This window comes from Microcebus murinus, chromosome 7 (assembly GCF_040939455.1).
Source record: "Microcebus murinus isolate Inina chromosome 7, M.murinus_Inina_mat1.0, whole genome shotgun sequence".
NCBI classification, from domain to species: Eukaryota; Metazoa; Chordata; class Mammalia; order Primates; family Cheirogaleidae; genus Microcebus; species Microcebus murinus.
This window is the reverse complement of record NC_134110.1, coordinates 55451368-55472385: the sequence shown is the minus strand read 5'-3', so window position 1 is coordinate 55472385 and position 21018 is coordinate 55451368. Positions and strand designations below refer to the sequence as shown.

The 21018-nt window shown below is 36.8% G+C and overlaps 1 long non-coding RNA gene across 3 annotated transcripts in view; it reads left to right on the top strand.

Moving 5' to 3' along the window:
* LOC105883270 (uncharacterized) overlaps window positions 1-21018 on the top strand; it is a 56379-nt gene that overhangs the window by 24396 nt on the left and 10965 nt on the right. Inside the window, exons 2-4 of one of the 3 annotated variants that reach the window (XR_012920174.1) lie at window positions 4056-4139; window positions 5189-5289; window positions 17642-18180. This is a non-coding gene — a long non-coding RNA (uncharacterized LOC105883270). Of the gene's footprint in view, window positions 1-4055; window positions 4140-5188; window positions 5290-13036; window positions 14057-17641; window positions 18181-21018 lie in introns of those variants that run through there. The other 2 variants (XR_012920176.1, XR_012920175.1) reach the window with 2 other exon arrangements.

Here is a 21018-nt window from a genome sequence, read left to right as displayed (position 1 = left end):
TTTATTTTGTGACTAGTTTCCATAACATGTTTCTACAAACTAAAAGGCGAAAAATATTTAATTTCTAAAGGCAAGTTTCCTACTTTTTTTTTTAATTTATTTTTTTAGTTTCCTACTTTTTCACTTTTTCATGCTAAAACATTGAACAGAAGAGAATTATGCAGGCTATTTAACATTTAATTACCTTGTTTTTCTCTGTAAAATTTTTCTTATGCTGTCTTTAATTTTTAAATTGTCCAAATATTTTAGATTGGCTTAAATATTTTGGAAAATATGCATATTGATCTGGGAGCTGATAAAATACTTCTGAAAGTCACAATGGCATGTCTGCCTGACAATGTGAAAAATGGACATAAAAATATCCCTAAGTCCTATATTTTTCAACAGAGAAAAAAATACGTTTGTCTCAGAAAATATAGCATATTGGCCAGGTGCAGTGATTCACACCTGCAATCCTTTAGGAAGGTGAGGCAGGACACTTTAGGAAGGTGAGGCAGGACAATCACTTGGTCAGGAGTTCAAGACCAGCATAAGTAACATAGTGAGACCTCATCTCTACAAAAAATAGAAAAATTAGCTGGACATGGGGGCATGTACCTGTAGTCCCAGCTACTCAGAAAGCTGAGGCAGGAGGATCACTTGAGCCCAGGAGTTTGAAAGTACATTAAGCTGTGATCACACCACTGCCCTATGCTCTCATGCCTGGGCAACAAAATGAGATCTTTTCTCCAAAAAAGAAAAAGAAATATTGCATATCAATCTATATGATCTTGATCTTATCACATGGGGACAATTTGAAGAGCTGTGTACAACATACCTCAAAATTGTCCACTTAAAGGATGGATATGGGTGGATTCTTGTGCCCCATTATGTTAACTTCCTCACACTCCCTGGTTTGGGTGTGTATCATCAAAATAGTTGAGTAGGTTCCCACAGGCACTACAGCAAAAATTTCCTGATGCAGAAAGCAAGAAATTTTCACTAGAGTGGAGATAAGGTGCTGTCACGTTACACTTTTGCACAACTGGTTCTCATGACAACAATTGAGCTAGAACTGCATTAACAAGACATGAGATAGGGCACAAGTGGTGTCTTAACACCCTCTCCTGATGAGTTTTGAAAAATATAACATGGCATAACCATCAATAGATGCAGTTACCTGCAAATGGATAAAGTGATACATGAATACCTAAGACTTATCAAGGGTATTACTATAAGTAAGAATGCCTACCTTTAATGAATCATGTTTGTATAGCTAAAGAATATATTCTATGTTTTCAAGTGTTCATAGGGTCTATGAAGAGGAAAGTAAAAAGTACCATCCAAGCATTGCATACCTTCAGTATAGCTACAAAGTATTGTCACCTGATGAACTGATTAAATATCTAGTCTGTTTAACAGCATGATCTTTAATGAAGAAGGGCATCAGGCAGTCATAGCTCAAAGACATAAACTAGGAGTGTGATATGACCAACTTTACCCATTCTGCTTCCACATTCACCAACCAGCTTTCTGAGGCTTCCTTATAAATTGGTGTACAGGAACTAAATGCACTCATTTTCAAATGAGTAATTTGTTTTCTCTTCATACCTGTATTTATCATTATAAATTTTAAAAATTGAACTGTGCTTTATACATTGGTCCCTTTTTCATTTGAGTAGTATGACATGAAGAACACTGAGCACAGTTGGTGATATTGTTTAAAAATATAGCAAGCATGGATGTAACAAGGAAACCAAGATGGTATGACAAAAAGGGATGTAAAAGATTACATTAAGTTCTAGTAGGAGAAGTATTTGAGTAAAAGCGTCTATTGGAAAATAAATAGGCTGGAAGTAACAGAAGGTACAAAGAGTGTGCTGACTCTTCTTCTTGGCTCTGTAGGCAAAGAGAAGGAGGTTTGGGAAATAGTATGGTTTTCAACTACTAGAAGATAGACTGTGAAAACTTTCAAAACTGTGCTTGGCTATTTTGACAGTGGAAGAGGGCTCTAGAAGAGACTGTAGACCAAATTACCCTAAACTTTCAAGTGTAATGTAGAGTAATGGTGCCTTCTACTTCAGAAAAATCGCTTGTCCAGGTTGGTGGCTTAGTTTGATCCATTATCAAAAGTCTTTGGAGATGGGAAATAAAGGTAATTGTAAAGCATTTGGTAAACATAAATTAATATCAAACTCAACATTAGCAACTTTCCAGCAAATGTCTCTGAAGTAAGTGGTGTGTTTTGTGTAAAATTTCATAGAGTGGTTTTTTGATACATTAAAATGTTTTTCTCTTATTACCGATGCTTTCATAGTTGGCTTGATTCACTTGATATCGATGATCTACACTGTAATAAAATTTAAGCAGAGAAACTTAATACAGTCTGAATTAGGAACCACAGCTTCACTGGGACTTAATGTATCATGTTGCAGCATAACATTCTAATATACATAATTTCCTAAATCGTGCATTGACTTTGGGGAGTACTTAAATATTCAGCTCAATTCTCTTTTAAGTGTCCAGAATACAGTTAACAGTATAATGTCCCACATGCAGAAGGTAGAAAAGCTTCCCTCCACACCCATATTCTTCAGCAAAGCCAGAAAATGAAGCAGCAGCTATGTGAAAAAGCTCCCTTGCAGAATTATTTCCAGCACATTTTGAGAAGACACAAAAGGAAGAAGAATCAACATTTTTTTGAATGACTACTATGTGCTAGCCCTTGTACTAGTATTTTATTACACTTTAAGCATCTGTTTAGATATTTATTATTCTCATTTCACTTTTGCTGAAGTTAACACAGCTGTGATGGAACTAAGAATGGAATACAGCACTGTCTTCAATCTGTTCCTTACACTTGACTCTATGTTAAAATCTATGAATGCAGGAGAGGCCTGCCTAAGATTCCCAAAATGGGTATTTTAGCATCATTCCTTTATCAGACAATTCTTTCAGTGCTGTCAAAGTAGACAGGCATTTAAGAAAGGACAGAATCTCTACCACCTCCTTAAAGGCATGAAGCAAGTCATCAGACCAGTTCCTTGCTTTCTTATTGACAATGGTTATAGTTTCAGGAACTGACCAGCCTCTAACAAGTTAAATGGCTGTAAACTCATGAGTGGCAGAGGCCATGACCTTGATTACCAATATCTAATTTATATCTGACTTACAAAAATCTTGCCCACAGTCAAGCCATGATAATATGTAGTAGGTTGTGTTTTAGTTGGTGAATTTTTGCTTCCTGTAAACACTGAAGACTCAAGCCTCAAGTTATTTCAATTATTTATGAAATAAACCAATGCTTATATTAAAACATTTCTTTATTTGATAAAAGTAAATGAAGAAAACATTTGGCAATTGCTCACTTCTACAGTGAATTTGGTTTGGCTTGCTGACTGAGTGGCAAGGGAACTGAATATTTTCAGTTGGCAGTAAGGAGGAGAAAGAATTCATTTTCCTTTTGACATTGTGAGTATAAGGAATGCTTTGTGCTGTTATCCTGATATCCTTACAAGTCAAAATAAGAAAGAAATGGTAACCTACAGCTTTCAGTGGAAGACAATAACTGAGGGGAAAAATAAGTATATTTTCATTCTCAATGAATATATTTCATTCTCAATGAACAAGTATATTTCATTCATTCTCTTATATTTTCATTCTCAAATAAAAGTATACTTTCATTTCATTACTCTCTGTTCATAGGAGGAAGTGGGATTCTCATTTTGAGGTAAAGTATAAAATATTAACTTCATATAGCTTCACAGGCAGACAAATTAGAATTCATTCTAACTTCATGAGGGAGTTAATAAATAGATGTGAAAATAGAAGCAATTACTTCAGATAAATAACTGAGTTACTTTATAAAAGGATGTTCTGTATGCAGCTTCTAGAACAATATCTAATGGTCCCTGATTCTTGGTATCCTCATCTTCGTGTCATCGCCTCTCACTGATTGTGGGCTAGACTTAGTGACTTTCTTTTCATGAATAGAATAAGGTGGAACTGATGATGTATGTTATAAAAGGCAGCATGTGCTCTCTCTTTTCCTCCCCCTAACCTGACCCTGCTGTCAGATCCATCATTATGGAGTAAGCCAACTGTCCTGTTGTAAGCAACACTGTGAAGTAAGAAACTGAGGCCTCTTGCCCAACAGCCATGTGAGTGAACTTGGAATTGGATCCTCCAGCCCCATTCAAGCCTTTGGACGACTGTAGCCCCAGCTTACAGTTTGACTGCAGCTTCATGAGAGAATCTGAACCAGAACCAGCCAACTAAGCTGCTCCCAGGTTTCTGATCCTGAGAAACTCATTTTAAGCCCTAAATTTTGCATAATTAGTGGTACATCAATAGATAACTAATATAAGGAGGCAGGAGTCACAACATGGTAGTCTAGCCTGGAAAAGATAGCCAGAAATTCATTTCAACAAGAGGAGTAGACAGAAACATATTACATTTAAGTAGGTCAATTAAAGTAGGTCTTGATAATATGTCAAGCCTGGAGGATCAGGGAGCCAGCAAAATTGGCACACTTTAGAAAAGTTGGTACCTAAGTATTTAATTCAAAGGCTGGTAGAAGATACAGGTGAATTTGATCTTAATGGACACAGCAAAGAGAAGCTAGAGTTACCTTACAAATTGAGGGACTCTTAAGATATTTGATGTGGAAGTTGTCATAGTTATCAGAGTTCAATCAATTAAATAGACATCATTGCCACCTTCTAGGAAATCCTAATATTTTTAAATGGATAAGTTGATATAAGCCAGCATATAAAAAGATATAATTCCAGATCCCAGAAGCACATTCCTCTTTCTCCTCATCATTCTCTCTGCCACCATAAGGCTCTCACCACCTCATGTCTATCACTTAATTGCTACCAGGTTGTTTCTTATTCTTTAGACTTGTCCCTTTAACTACACTGTAGGCTGCTTAAGGAAAAGATCATGTCTCCTTCAATAATCCCCTTCCAACCACAAGTTCTTCTTATTTGAAATGTGAGTATATGCGGCCTTGTTTCTGTATACCTTCTCTGAAACCACAAGAATTTTGGATCACTATACATGAATCATTTCAAGTTGCTGCCATCTTATCTGTAGTGAGATTTAGGGTCCTCTGGGTTATTTGCTTCTTCCCTCTTCTGCCTCTGTATACTATTAGTTATGTTCTCTCCAATTCTTACAAAGGCATATTATTTTCTTTATATTGTAGGTAGTAGCAGGTGGTACAAGGAATGATGTTAGGTGTTGGGAGGACATACTGCCATGGAACAGATAGACATGGACCCTGCTTTCCTATCATTTGCTACTCAGGTAAGTCTGTGCAACATTAGGAAAAAAGTACTAATAATAAACACTTAAGCTGTCGCAGCTCTCGGGCATGTTCGAAGGCAGTATCAGTCATGTGCCGAGATATCGCCCAGTGGGGGATCCATTTTTTGATCACACACTATCAGTACATAATATTTCTCACCAAAGAAGGCTTCATAGGATCTTCTTATATGGAATGCTTTTCAAGATAGAAAAATATGCTCACATAAAAGGAGACAAAGCACAAGAATGTTAGAGGGACAGAAAAAAGTAGTGTCTTCAAAGTAGGCAGCTAGCAACTGTCATAGTATATTGAAGGGAGAAAAGACCTTGAAAAATGACTCCTAAAACCTAGATCTCTAAAAAATTTCATTTGAACAAGTAGATATATAAGGCGTAATTCTAAAAGACCTTAACACATGTCTTAAGTGATTGACTATAATTTTATACACTGACTTTTTTTTTAATTCATTAGGTGTCTGTTTAAAGTTGTTTATTCCAGGAATCCCTCCAATGTAGTCAAATAGTTCCTTGTTTTATTCTTAACATAAAGTAATTTCATGTCTAATTCTCCCTTTCTACTTATAAATTCTAGGCTTTTACTGAGAGCAGTGAGCTTTCTTGGTTAATTTTGTACTGACAGTCCCTAGCATAGTGCCTCATACATGAAAAGCAGACTAAAAAAATGTGTGGAATAAATAAATGGAGGTAAAATGGATTATCAAAAAAAAAAAAATCCTAGTTATTATATGCATGCTTTCTTTAAAAAGATAAACAACAGACCTAAAATAAATGAAATCAACATGTAGGGCTATTCAAGCATTTCTGATGATAAATAATCCTGCTAGAAGCAAAAGCATTTATTAATTATTTTTCATTCATTTCTTCATTTATTACCTTCCTTCCTCATACTCATCAAAACCAGATTTTTCCTCTCCTGTTTGGCCTCTGAAACCTTCCTGGGGGACTCTTCCTAGGTTTGGTCCTGGCAGAGAGACTTAGTATTCCCAGAACTCACTCTCTTATCTTTTGCCCTGAAGGGTCTGATATTAAGCAGCCCAGCTTGTTCATTCATAACAGGGTGAAATGTTTGAACTTTATTCTACCAGTAATAGCCACAAAAGATGTATGAGCAAAGAAGCAACTTTACAAAGCAGAGTTCAGGAAGATTCTTTTGTTGATAGTGATTAGAACTGCTTTTTCTCTGGAGGGTCTGATGTTGAACAGCCATAGGTTTTGAGAGGAAGGCTATGCAATGAATGTTAAAGGATGGGGAGCAATACAGTGTCTCTAGTTGGTTCCAAGAGTGTTTCACTGGTATGAATTCAGTGAAGGGGAGATGATATGGGATGGCAGGTCAGGAGGCCTTTCTTAGTGATAAAAGGAAACATAATTACCTTTGAAGGATAGAAAGGATTTAGATAAGTAATAGTGCATATGGCTTGTTTACAGGAAAACAGAGAACAGCTTGATTGTAGCAGTGGTTCTTAACCTCAATTTCTGATTTACTTGAACTCTGTAAAATGAAAATTTATGTGATCTGTCAAATGCCTTTCAGCCAAAGACCACTAGGAACATACCTGTAGCTGAAGGTTGATTTTACTGATTCATTGCAAAGAAGGAAACCATCACCATGCAGAACCAGGGAGTACCTCAGTAGAAGGATGTTAGAAAGGATTTGGGCTTGTGATAGGCGGTCTTGGGAGGGTCCAAGGAAGCAGGGCTTTGTTCTGGATTAAATACTGTCAGGAACCAGGGATAATTCTATGATTGGATACCTTAATAAATTTTACCTAGAATGTGGGAAGAACCACTCAATGCTAAAACTGTGATTGATAAACAAGAAAAAATCAATCATACTAGCCAGGATGGGAAATATTTAGCAGTCTTGTGGTTCAGGCAATGTTCCTGTTTTTGTCTGTGCTCCTACTTGAGTACAGACTGGTCATCAGGATCACTGAGTGGACTTATCTAATATTGGCATTCTGTGAAATTGCTTGTAATTAACAGAAGAACACCATGACCTAGCTGTGGGTGCCAGGCCAGCTCTTAGATGTCAGGGACTGCTTTCTAGTTTCTCAGATACAGCTCAAGATATTTATTAATTGGTAGACAAGAATCTATATCTCCAATAAGATACCTATCTGATTCTGACTGAGGAAATCTGAAGACCATGCTTTGAGAAACATTCCTACAGTAGGAAATAAGGCTGAAAAAGGAGGAGTGGAATGTAGAGATCCTTAAAAAACAGGCTGATAGGTTTGAACATAATTCTGCCAGCAATAACAACAATTACAGTCTTTTTGTTTTTTGAGACAGAGTCTCGCTTTGTTGCCCAGGCTAGAGTGAGTGCCATGGCATTTGCCTAGCTCACAGCAACCTCAAACTCCTGTGCTCAAGCAATCCTGCTGCCTCTGCTTCCCAAGTAGCTGGGACTACAGGCATGCACCACCATGCCCGGCTAGTTTTTTCTATATATATTAGTTGGCCAATTAATTTCTTTCTATTTATAGTAGAGATGGGGTTTCGCTCTTGCTCAGGCTGGTTTCTAATTCCTGACCTTGAGCAATCTGCCTGCCTCGGCCTCCCAGAGTGTTAGGATTACAGGCGTGAGCCACTGCGCCCGGCCCAACTATTAAAGTCTTATGAACAAAGAAGACATTGCAAAGTAGGGTTCAGGAAGATTCTTCTGTTGGTAGTGAATAGAAGTTAGAGCATAAGGAATAGAAAGTTAGAGCATAAGGCAGGGAGACTAGAAGCAGAGAGACCACCAGTTAGGAAACTCCTGCAAGGCTCCAGGCCTGACAAGGCTACAAATTGGATTACAATATTGCCAGTGGGAAGAGAAAGAAAGTACTGAATGTGAAAGAGGCTCAATCAGAATCCGAAATCCATACAAGGGCAGGGACTTATCTTGAAAAATTCTTAGCTCCCAGCCCTGTGCTTGGGGCACAGTGAGCATCCAGTAACTATATAAGGACTGAATCAATTAACCAACTAAGAGGATTATGAACTGGATGTGGGGGGTGGGGGAGGGGAGAGGAAGAAGGAAAAATCAAAGGCTATTTAGGGAAAGTTTGGAAGGGAAAATTATTTCAGGAAAGGGGGCATCCAGTTTAGTCATGTTAAATCTCAGTGACAGTTAAATATCCAAGAGGAGACATCTAGCCAGAAGTTAGCAATGTGGGTTTGGAATTTGAATTCAACAGAGAGGTTAAGGTAGGGGTTGCAGGATGAATAAATGGGAGGATTGAAGTCATTGGAGCACTTGAAATTTCCAAGGGTGGGTAGATGAAGAAAGAATGGAGGTCAGAGTCAGCCTCCTGCTGATTTGCCATGGCAATTCTTGTTTTCTCATTCTAGAAGATGAGTTAGCATTAGGGTAAAATAATATTTATGTCTACTTCAGGAATACAGCGTAGGTCTTATGAGCATGGTTTCTGGAATCAACAGACAGGGATTGCAGGACATCTCTGTCCCACTGAAGCTATGACTTTTCATGTATTTAAGCTAAGTTGAAATTTGCTTATCTACAAAAAGTTGATAATAAACATAAAGCCAAGCTCTGAAAAATGGGCTCAGAAATAAAATTCAAATACAAACCTCATACAGATATGTATGAATGAAATAAGTCAAGCTTTAGTTTGTTGACTGGGACATTTTCGTTTCCCCAAAACATGATCTCTTAAGTAGAAGTGGCCATCTTCAGTGACTATGACCTTTCATATCATAGAACAAAGACTAAGAATTTAAACTTACCCACATGCTGCCAAAATAGTAGCATTCTCAGAGCACTTTCCAGAAACTGAGTAAGTAGAAAATAAGAGGGAAAATCCTTTTGACTTGACCAGATAATACAGTATCCAACCACTAATAGAGTTGTTAAATGAAAGTAAATATATTTGAGATAGTTCTTCCCAACCCAATTTGAGTTTTGTAAAAACATATTTTCAGACAGCTCAGTTATATATAGTATATGCCTCTCTCATTAAAACCTAACCAAAATGTGGTGGTATTCTATTCTAATGTTCACCAGTCCCTTAACTATTACCTGTATATTTTGTAAAATAAATGTCACAACAGTATACATTAAGAATTAAATTATTAGGCCGGGCGCGGTGGCTCACGCCTGTAATCCTAGCTTTCTGGGAGGCCGAGGCGGGTGGATTGCTCGAGGTCGGGAGTTCGAAACCAGCCTGAGCAAGAGCGAGACCCCGTCTCTACTATAAATAGAAAGAAACTAATTGGCCAACTAATATATATAGAAAAAATTAGCCGGGCATGGTGGCTCATGCCTGTAGTCCCAGCTACTTGGGAGGCTGAGACAGAAGGATCGCTTGAGCCCAGGAGTTTGAGGTTGCTGTGAGCTAGGCTGACGCCATGGCACTCACTCTAGCCTAGGCAACAAAGCGAGACTCTGCCTCAAAAAAAAAAAAAAAAAAAAAAAAAAAAAGAATTAAATTATTATTATAAAACCCACAAAAAAAGTTACCAGGCTTCACTGAGAAAATTCAATCACTATCCATACCTTATTTTTATGCATTATCCTACATTTTCCCCCTAGGGGCTGCATTTTCCAATGCTATTTAAGGATTTTAGATTTTCTAATATTGTGTTTTGCCAGCCCAAGTCTGTGACAGTCTCAGTCAAAATTCAATTGATGTCGTAGTTTGATTTTTTTCCCCTAACTTTTTGTTGAAACAGTCTATTTCTCTGGAATATTTTTAAGGCTGTTCTTACCATTTCCTGCTGGGTGGGACTTTTTTGGCAATGCTGTTTGCTTAAGCTATGAAGCCATTTCAAGTAGACGTGTTTTATCATCCTTTTTCCCCTTTGGAGGAACCTCCCTACAATTTAAGGTTGTTAATAACCTCACCAAAGTGACATTTCTAATATTTATTTTTCTCATTGGAAACACAGAATGAAGGACAGTTGTTTTTCCACAGTAGTTTTAATTCTAACCCATTGACAAACTACAATGAATTGTGTTTTTTTAAAAATTTTTATTTTGTTATTTGATATACATTGGGTCCTGATTCATAAACTGCTGGTACTACCAGTATTGACACTATTGGACCTGAATTGTTGACTGCTTACTCTCTCAATGAAATTGTATAATTCAAGGGAGTGATTTTCAATATAAATATAAATAAAGCTAATAATTTTGAAAATATATGAGAGAAATAGCTAATAATAAATACCTTAAAACAGGCATCCTCAAACTACGGCCCGTGGGCCACATGCAGGTGTTTTTGCCTGTTTGTTTTTTACTTCAAAATAAGATATGTGCAGTGTGCATAGGAATTTGTTCATAGTTTTTTTTTAAACTATAGCCTGGCCCTCCAACAGTCTGAGGGACAGTGAATTGGCCCCCTGTTTAAAAAGTTTGAGGACCCCTGCCTTAAAATATAGTTTATCTATTTGGGGGACTGGAAAACCAAAACATGTTTCCTGAAGTTGCTCAGGAGAGCAAAAAGCATTGGGATTGAATCACTTAAGCAAGTATGTGGGGCATGTATGTTATTATCTTCCCCATCATCATTCTTATCAAGGTACTTTATTCACAAAAAGAATGTGCTAAGTGTGCTCATTTACACTTCATCATATAGTCAAATCTAGTGGCATGCTCTTTGGGAACTTAATGAAACAGAAAAACAAGAACTACATTAAGACAATAAACACATTGGATCATTGAAGGTGGAGGAAAGAATGGACACCCTTTCCCTTTCACAGATGTAAACTTGAATGTTGTTTTATAAAAATTATTCCAATATTCTCTGCTCCATTGATAGAGTTTTCTATTTTAAAGTTCCCCAGCAAGGGTATGTCAGTGTGCTAATACATTAGCACTACCTGCATTCCAGTGTGATACTCAAGAAAGCAGATTAAACTTCCTTCTACCAGGCTCTTGCTCCAGCCATGGTCCTAATGTGATCTATTGTTCTAGAGACCCATTGGGTCAATGAGTGTAGGAGGATTGGGCACCCTGGACAAAGAACTTATGGTGCATATTATACTGATGTGAGTGACTGCTGTCCTCTCATGCCATGCAACAATTCCTTATTACTCAAAATTGTAGGGAAAATACTGGAAAGCACTGGACTCATAGTAAACCAGGGCTCTACTTCTCACTCCTTTTCCAACTTATTGTGGAACCTTGGTTACCCTTGATCTCAGTTTCCCATTGAGTAAAATGAAGAACTCTTAGGCTACATAGTCTCTAAGATGCCTTTTAGATTTAAGGCTTTAACAAGGCCCACAATATTTGTATTTAATGCCAGAATCCAGTTGGAATATCTACAAATTTACTAAGTAAAATGCTAGCAAGGGGTCTGCACTCATTTGCTGAGTGATGTTTTGAAGCTCTCTAAACCGTGTGACCCTTTTCAAATATCAGAGCATCATAACAATTTCCTTTATCCTATTAGCATGGATGCCATGAGAATGAGTAAAATTCCCAGTTACAAAGTTGCTTAGAATTCTTTAGAAATCATCTTTAGTAAATGTGGTGTGAGTAATAGCTAACTATTAGAATGGCTAAATATGTATTCTAAGAGAACATGCTAAGAGAGTTACTAGTCTGAAGGAAGAAAAAAAAATCAAGTGAAAACAATTTTATTTTCTTTGAGAGAAGCCTCAAATGTTTCTCTCATCTATTTTTTAATTTAGTTTTCTGAAGACTTTATTTATTTTTCATTTTTAAGCATTTGTTTTTTAGAGCAGTTTAAGATTCACGGCAAATGAAGAGAAAGATACAGAGATTTCTCATATACATGCCCCCATTTCCATGATTCTACACATGCTTAGCCTCCCACATTATCAACATCTTCCACGAGAAGATGTGCCACATCTTGTTTGTCACACTTGATGAACCCACATTGGCATATCATAATCACCCAAAGTCCACAGTTTACATTAGGGTTCACCATTGCTGTTGCACATTCCATGGGCTTTGGCAAACATATAATAACATGCATTTATCATACATGTATTATATACAGTATCTTCAGTGCTGTAACAATCCTCTGTGCTCCACATCATTTCTTCATCCCTTCATCTCTTCCTCTACCCCCAAGCCCTGGCAACTGTCTTCATAGTTTTGCCTTTTCCAAAATGTCATATAGGTAGAATCACACAGTATGTAGCCTTTTCAGATTGGCTTCTTTCCCGTAGTAATATGCATTGAAGGTGCTTTCATGTCTTTTCACAGTTTGATAGTTTCTTTCTTTTTTTTTTTTTTTGAGGCAGAGTCTCACTCTGTTGCCCCAAGTAGAGTACAGTGGCATCATTGTAGCTCACTATAATTTCAAACTCCTGGGTTCAAGAGCTCCTCTTGCCTCAGTCTCCCAAGTAGCTGGGAATACAGGCTTGTGCCACCAAGCCTGACTAATTTTCCTATTTTTTGTAGAGACGGGAGTCTCACTCTTGCTCAGGCTGTTCTCAAACTCCTGACCTCAAGCGATCCTCCTGCCTCAGTCTCCCAGACTGCTAGGATTATAGGCATGAGCCACTGTGCCTGGCCCACTACTTTGTTTAGTGCTGAATACTATTCCATTGTGTGGATGTACCATAGCTTAATTATCCAGTCACCTACTGAAGGTCACCTTGGTTGCTTCCAAGTTTGGGCAGTTATGAATAAAGCTGCTATAAGCATCTGTGCACAGATTTTTGTGTGGACAGAACTTTTCAAGTCCTTTGTATAAATGCTAATGATTGTAATTGTTAGCTCATATGGTAAAAATTTGTTTAGTTTTGTAGAAACCACCAAACTGTCTTCCAAAGTGGCTGCATCATTTTGTATTCCCACCAGCAATGAATGAGAAATACTGTTGCTCCACATCCTTGGTGTTGTTGGTGTTCTGGATTTTGGCCATTCTGACAGGTGTGTAGTATTATATCATTGCTATTTCAGTTTGAATTTTCCTAATGACATATGATGTAGAGCATCTTTTCATATGCTTATTTACCATCTGTATATCTTCTTTGGTAAGGTCTTCAGTCCATTTTTGGTACATCTTTGAATCAAGTTGTTTTCTTATTGTTGAGTTTTTTCTTTTTTCAAGAGTAAGGGTCTTGCTCTATTGCTCAGGCTGGAGTGCAGTGGCATTATCATAGTTCACTGCAACCTTGAACTCCTGAGCTCAGGTGATCCTCCATTTGCCTCAACCTCCTGAGTAGTTAGAACTACAGGTGTGCACCACCATGCCCAGCTAAATTTTAAAAAATTTTTTGTGGAGATGAGGTCTTACTATGTTGCCCAGGATGGTCTCAAACTCCTGTCCTCAAATGATCCTCCTGCCTTGGCCTTTCAAAATGCTCAGACCTGAGCCACCACACTCAGCCCTACTGTTGAGTTTTAAGAGCTCTTTGTATATTTGGATAACAGTCCTTTATCAGATATGTCATTTTGCGAATATTTTCTCCCACTTTCGGCTTTTCTTCTCATTTTCCTTATATTGTCTTTCACAGAGAAGAAGTTTTCAATTTTAATGAAATCTAACTTATCAATTATTTCTTTCGTGGATTGTGCCTTACGTGTTATATCTACAAAATCATCACCATACCAAAGGTCATTTAGGTATTTTATCTTCTAGGAGTTTCATAGTTTTGCATTTTACATTTAGGTCTATTATCCTTTCTCATATATTTTTAAGATTAAGAATAGGAAATAATTATTTATATTCAATTATATTCAATACATTTAACAAATAGCAAGGAGCAGCAGAGATTAGAGAAGAAAGAAAAGACAAAAATGGAAGAAAAGAAAAATGAGGCAGAAAAAGATATTTATGAAGCTAGACAAAGAGGCAGAGAAGCCAAGAACAGATTGACAAAGAAAAACACCAGAAAGACCCTCACAGAAGTTGATAAGTGGACAGGCAAAGACTGATGGGCATTCCACAAATGGAACACAAGTCATTCTAAGAGGAAGATTTTCAAGGAGAAATAGCTTGACCAATGGCTTTTAATGAAACAGAGTTCAAGAATGTACTAGCTAGTTTCAAGCAGTGACAAACACATGGGGATGATAACTTCTTGATATTTACTTCTGGGCCAACTGAAGAGGAATTGAAGACTAAATCAGAGATTCTCCAATATTTAATTCTATTAATTAAAACTAACTTTGATGTTATTGTAAAATGATGGTAACTAACTAGAAATTTATGCTTCCTCTAAAAAAAGGATGAGGAAAATTCAGGACAATAAAAAAAATTTTTATAAAGTATTTTGTTCTCCATGGGAAAAATAAGCCATTTAAAATTTTTCATGAAGTGATTTATTCACAAGATCTAAAATAATATATAACAACTGTCAATATCAATCTCTTTTATACTTCTTTTATTAACTCAAAATAGAATATTTCTGATAATTAGGAATTAATTATTCATCTTTAGGTATTACAGATGAGAGCATAACTGTTATTTTTTTTTAAATGTCTTTATCAACTAGAGGCATTGTAGACATTTATGAGTGAAATTACTGACTATAATCTGGCATAAATTTGTGTGGGGTATATAGATAAAGCAAGTATCAAAATATTGATAATTGATGAATCTGGGAGGCGGGTACATAAAGGTTCATTTTATTATTCTCTCAAATTTTGTATATGTTTGAAATTTTCCATAACAAAAGGTTAAAACATCTCCCTTTTAACTGAGTCAATTATGCATACAACTTTTTACTGTGTTCAGAAGAAGTAGCTCACATGAATATAGAATCTCAGTTCTAGGGTATCACAAAAGAATCTCAAGGAATTTTTGTTACAGAATTTTCTTTGCTTCCTACATTTTTGCAGTGACTTCTATCTACAATTTTATTTTTCATCATCATCTAATTTTTATTTTCATAGAAGCTCAACTGTGTTTTTATAAATTTCCACTTCAGAAACCCAGGAAATCTTAAGAGATGGGTGAGAACCAGGTACTTAGGGTACAGTTTTCCACTGTGTTTTATTTAACCTAAGCCCGAAATTCTAAAAGCAGAAGGGGAAGTGTCTTTATGCCTTGGGAAAAGATGTCTCAATTATTCCATGAGAAACCTGGAGAAGTCGCACTTGGAAGCCTTGCTTTGGCTATCACCTGAGACTGGCATCCTAGACGTGCAGTACTCAGTCTCTTGGAGAAGAATGCACTCTTCTTACTCACACATTGCTTTATTTGCAAGTTGAAGTCTCAGAGGAGACCGCCTGTCTACCCAGCTGCAGAATGTGTATGCAATGATTGCATCTGTTGCCATGGAGACTAAAATATAACCGATAAACTACACACCCCAAACAGATTAAAATTGACTTAGGAAAACTATGTAGAGTTATTACAAAATTTATGATAAAACATCTTTTTACTGTACCTCCCTCTATTTAAAATGATAGCCTATGAAGTAGAATTTTCATATAAATCATTCCCCCTAACAGTTTGTTGGTAGTAGCAACATTACTCCTGAATCAAGCCTTAAAATGGTATAAAATAGCTGTAAATTACAGCAGACGGAGGAATGGTATAAAAACATATATGCTAAGCATGTATGTATAAGGATAATGACATACTTAGGAAAAATTATGAGTCCCCAAAATTGAGGTCCAAATATGTTTGAACATGATTAACAATAAAATTGATTTATTTTAACATGATTTACTATTTCAAAGCTGTGTATCAACTATCTTGTTTAATTACATCAACCTAAACTTAATAACAGCTACTATTTATTCAGCAGTTGTGGAAAACTATGTTAAGCTTATCTTATTTAATTCTTACTATAATCCAATCACTGGAGCCCTTATTTTTACCCCCACTATAAATTAGAACTGATCTCAGAGAAGCAAAATATCCTGGCCCATAGTGTGGGATGTGAACCTCTGCCTCAAATTCCTGGGCTCCAGTGATCCTCCTGCCTCAGCCTCCCAAGTAGAGATGGGGTCTCACTATTTTGCCTTCTTGCTCTGAACTCCTGGCCTCAAGTGGTCCTCCTACCTCAGCCTCCCAAAGTGCTAGGATTATAGGTCTGAGCCACTGCACCTGGCCTGAGTAGCTTTAAACTTTAGCTTTAAACCCCACTATACTCTACTGACTCTCATTTAGACTAGGATAATAAAAGTTTATTATAACACTGGTACCCTATAATGGTGGTATTAGTAGAGCTTCCAATGGCATAATTATACAGAGTTCCTGCTATACCCAGTTTAAATTTATCTTGCAAGTTTCTCTTCCTAACACATCATATTATAAGCTCTCAGAGGACAGGAACTGAAGTGTATATGTGGTGACAGAAATGTATAAGTGGTGCTTGAGGAATATACATAATGATAAAAATCATAGCTATAGAGAAGGAATAATCAACACTCTTGTGGAACATTATTTGGTTAGATGGAGATACACTTTTCTTTTTCTTCCTGAAATGTGAATATTATACCTAGGAGACTAAAATTAGTCATTTGGGGAAACTGAAAAATTATAGAATGATAATTCTTTAGGTAGTATATACTTGGCAAAACTTCATTTTTTGTTTTTGGGCAAAGAGAACATTAAGGTTATCTGATAGCAACAATAAACTTTAAAAAAATTTCTTAGGAAATGTACACTAAGTACACTAATGGTAATGGTAATGTACCAAGGAAGGTATATTACCATTGTAATGTACACTAAGGAAGAAGAACAAACTGGGATTGTACCTGAACACTTTTGGATCTTCATTGTTTATTGAATTTGTTCTGCCTTAGGGATGTAAAAAAACAAACATCTTCTATATTATATAGAACAAGTGGACAACTGATAAAGGACATATTCCACAGAACTTTTGAACAGTTTATTTTGACATCTTTCAAGTCAAAAGACTGGAGAATCCATCTTCCCATTCGTTGCTTCTGAAGGGGAAGGTTATTTTGGAGACAGCTGCAACAAAGTTCCAATGTTCTAAATTCTGTCTTTAGAAATGAACTGTAGCTTCTCATGTAGGTACTTCTAATGGTCTATGTATAGATATATGGAATTTGAAATGGCCTAGCCATTCATAAAAGCTGGATCTTGGTTTGGTCTCCGTTCTGTCATTACCTGGCTGTGGATCTCAGATATTTCTGGGCCACTGTTTTCACATCTGTCAGATCTCAGTAGAGGTGCCAAATAATCTTTAATATTCTGTTCAACTCTAATTTGAATCAAACCTGTGGTACAGTGTTTCTGGTTGACACAACCTCTATCCAGAATTTTTTTCTCCCTGGACACCTTCCAGTAGTGTTCTAGGTGTAACCATGTGTCCAGTTCTGATCATTGGCTGAGATTCCAGGAAAACTTTTAAAAAGGATAGACTGGGCTAGAATGTTCCTTTTGGTATTTTGAACCTATCTCTGTCTTTCCTGCAACAGATGCAGTGCCTAGAGGTGCAGCAGGCATTTTGCGACCAAGAGGTGACAAACTAAACACTAAGAATGGCAGAAACAGAAAGATGGAAAGAATGTGTGTCCTTAAGAGCTTCCTTGTGAAGCTGTGCCAACCTTGGACTGCCTATATCTGGATTTCTTGTTATGTGAGAAAAATAAAGCCACAGTTTAAGCCACCATGATAGTGTTTACCATCATTTGCAACAGAATTTAGGCCTAACTGACACAGCCTAACAAAACAAATAAAACTAAAGTGCTCTAAACTGATGAAGGGTTCTTAGCAAAGATACAAAGATAAATACTATGGTTACTTCTCTAAGGGAGCTAGTAATTAATAGAAGGTATCTAACCCAATGATGATAAACCCTGATTTCATTTCAGAATCATCAGAGAAGCTTTAAGAAACACCAATACATGTGCCCTCCTATCCAAGCTAGTTTTAATTTAATTTGTCTGCAGTGGGATGCAGGCATGGGTAGGTTTAAAAACATCTCAAGTATTGCTAATGTAAAGCCAAAATTAAACACCAGTGGCTTAATCTACATTCAACACATATCCACCAGGTGCCTGACATTGCAAGTTACTCAGAAAAGCTATTTTTGGCCTTGTAGGATTAGATGACTAAAACACAGATTATTTTGCCCTTGAGCTATAATAAAATGTTTACTAAAAGAATACTGGATCTTCTCAAGAAAACCATAAGCAATGGTGTCTCTATAGGGATTCTACCCAGTATCAGGAAAGCTGATAGGAACCAGGCAGTAGCACACGTGAGCGCTCTCTCTCTCTCTCTCTCTCTCTCTCTCTCTCTTTCTCTCTCTCTCTCATACCTCTGCTTCTCTGCATATTTTTGGTTTATTCTTTGTCCCCCTACCTCTTTGGTTTATTTTGTTGGTTCTGCAGCCCAGCTTTCTCTGCCTCTCCAGCTATGGAGGGAAATATTATGGCTACTCAAGGTCACTATGTCCATTTGTGCCCTAGATCCAAAGCTACACCCACCTAGAAGGCTGCCTTTTTCTAATGTGAACAGAGGTCCCACTGGAGAGACACACTCTCACAGGCACATCACTAGTGGTAATTATGGACAATAGCTCTCAGGTCTTCCATTTAGGAAACAGAGCTGGGTTAAGAGGCTTTTTTGTTGCAAGTACATAGTCTCTGGAGAGGGAATCTGGCCAGCCCATCATGGTTAGATACCCATTCCTGATCTATTATTCACTTACATTCCAAGAAGCAGGCTAAAATGGTAGAAGCAGAGGACTCACCCTCGTATGGGGAAGAGGACACTTATTTTAAAAGGGGTATCATATATGAGGTGGGCAGTTAGCTGAAAAGTCTACTTGATCCCTTAAAGAGCTAACATTTGAATATGGGAGATAAGTGTAAAACTCAAAATGTCTCTCATAAACTTTGTTAGTAGAATAAGCGTATTATAGAGAAAAAGAGGCCATTTCTGACTGATGTGGTCTAGGAAAGCATCGTGGAAGAGATAGAATTTTTATAGATTCTCAAGATTAGATTCTTGAGAACCATGGGAATTTTAGGCGGCAAGGAGAGGGATATTTGGATTAGGAAGCTTATTCCCAGTGCTCTGGCTGTGTTCAAGTATGGTAAAGCCAATCCTCTCTAACAAATTATCTTTTATTTAGTTCATTGGATTCATTCTATCATTCACTCACTCAACAAACATTCATCAAGTGCCTGATTTGATCAGGCTTTATAGTAGAAGGTGGTTCAGATAAGAAGAATAAAATTAGTCCCTTCTAGTGAGGAGATAGACATGAAAACAATGAATGAGAAGACACCATGAAAATGCCACATTACCTCATAGGGCTGCTGAGAAGATTAAATGAGATCACGTCTGTAAAATGCTTAGTTAGGCACAGTGCCTGGTACCCAGTAAGCGCTCAATAAATAGTAGTTATTATTCCATGTAAAAATCCCGTGAGAGCAAAAAGAAGTGATGAACTGTTTTAGGATGTTGAGGACAGCTTCAGAGAGGAAGTGAGATAATGAACCAAGCAGAGATGAAGATGGGCATTCTAGATGGAAGGATTCACATAAAAAAAACAGGGTGTGTTCTGAGAAGACAAAGTACAGTATGACTGGTATAGAGTATGGAGTATGGCAGGTATAAGACTAGCAAGGTAGGCTGGGCCTAGATTTTAGAGGCCCTGGAATGCCCAGTAAAGTTTCGATTTTGTATTTTAGGCAATCAGAAGCAAAGATTGGTTTTCAAGCAGAGAAGGAGTGAGCAGATTGCTTATTAGTAAGATCACTCTGGGGATAGTCTGGAGGATGGATTAGGGGTAGGAGGTGAGAAATAGGTCAGAGGCAAAGAAATTACTAAACTGCTTAAATTGTTCAGATAAATCATATGAGGTAAAGGCATGAATCAAGATAGTTGCAGTGGGTTTCGATTCAAGCACCAAAAGAAAAATAAAATGGTTGCAGTGGGAATGCAGAGGCAGAAAAAAAAATATGCATGTGTTTTTACTTTTACAGCTTTGTTTTGAAAAAGAACTTTATAAGACATTTCCAACAATCTATATACTTCAAAAGCTCTAAAAGTTTATGAGATTATGTTTGAAAACTTTTTATCTAATTCAAAATGTATTGCATGTTTACCAGCTCACTATTATATTAATCTCTTCTAAAACAACAAAAAGACCACACTTTAGAGCAAAACCAAAACAAAATAAAACAAACCACAAATATAACATCCATTATAATATCCTAGGTTGGATTACTTGCTTATATAGTATGCAAAAGTTAAGCAAATATTTTAATGCTGTGTTCCAATGTTGCATATTCTTGACAATCTTATTTTTACATTTCAAGACTATGAAGTAGATACAGGTGAAATCTAAATATTCTGATGTGCTGGCAAAGAACATCCTTTTCTTACTGCATTACATGATAACTGCTCAGATGACCTAGACAGAGGTTATACCTGGAGATATCAGGCAGCTTTCCAGGTTTACAAGCAACTAAGGCTCAGCCTCCTGGCCCTTGGAAAAGGTTACTAGGGAATTGTCAGAACTATCTGAGGTCTTATTAATGCAATCCTTGTATGCAGTCAATGCCCATTCATTGAAAATCCAATTAACTTGAAATTTCAAATAATAAGACCTTTTTAATGGTCTTTATGTATGATAATTCATCATCATAATGAAGATCCCCCAAACTATAAAATCCTGTATTTTATTTTAGGATAAACCAGAAACATATTTCTTTTTCTATTGTTTTTATTATATATTTAAAATTAAACTTGATATTTTGAGATGATTGTAGATTCATATTCAATTGTAAGAAATAATACAAAGAAATCCCTGTACTCTTTGCCCAGTTTCCCCCAGTGA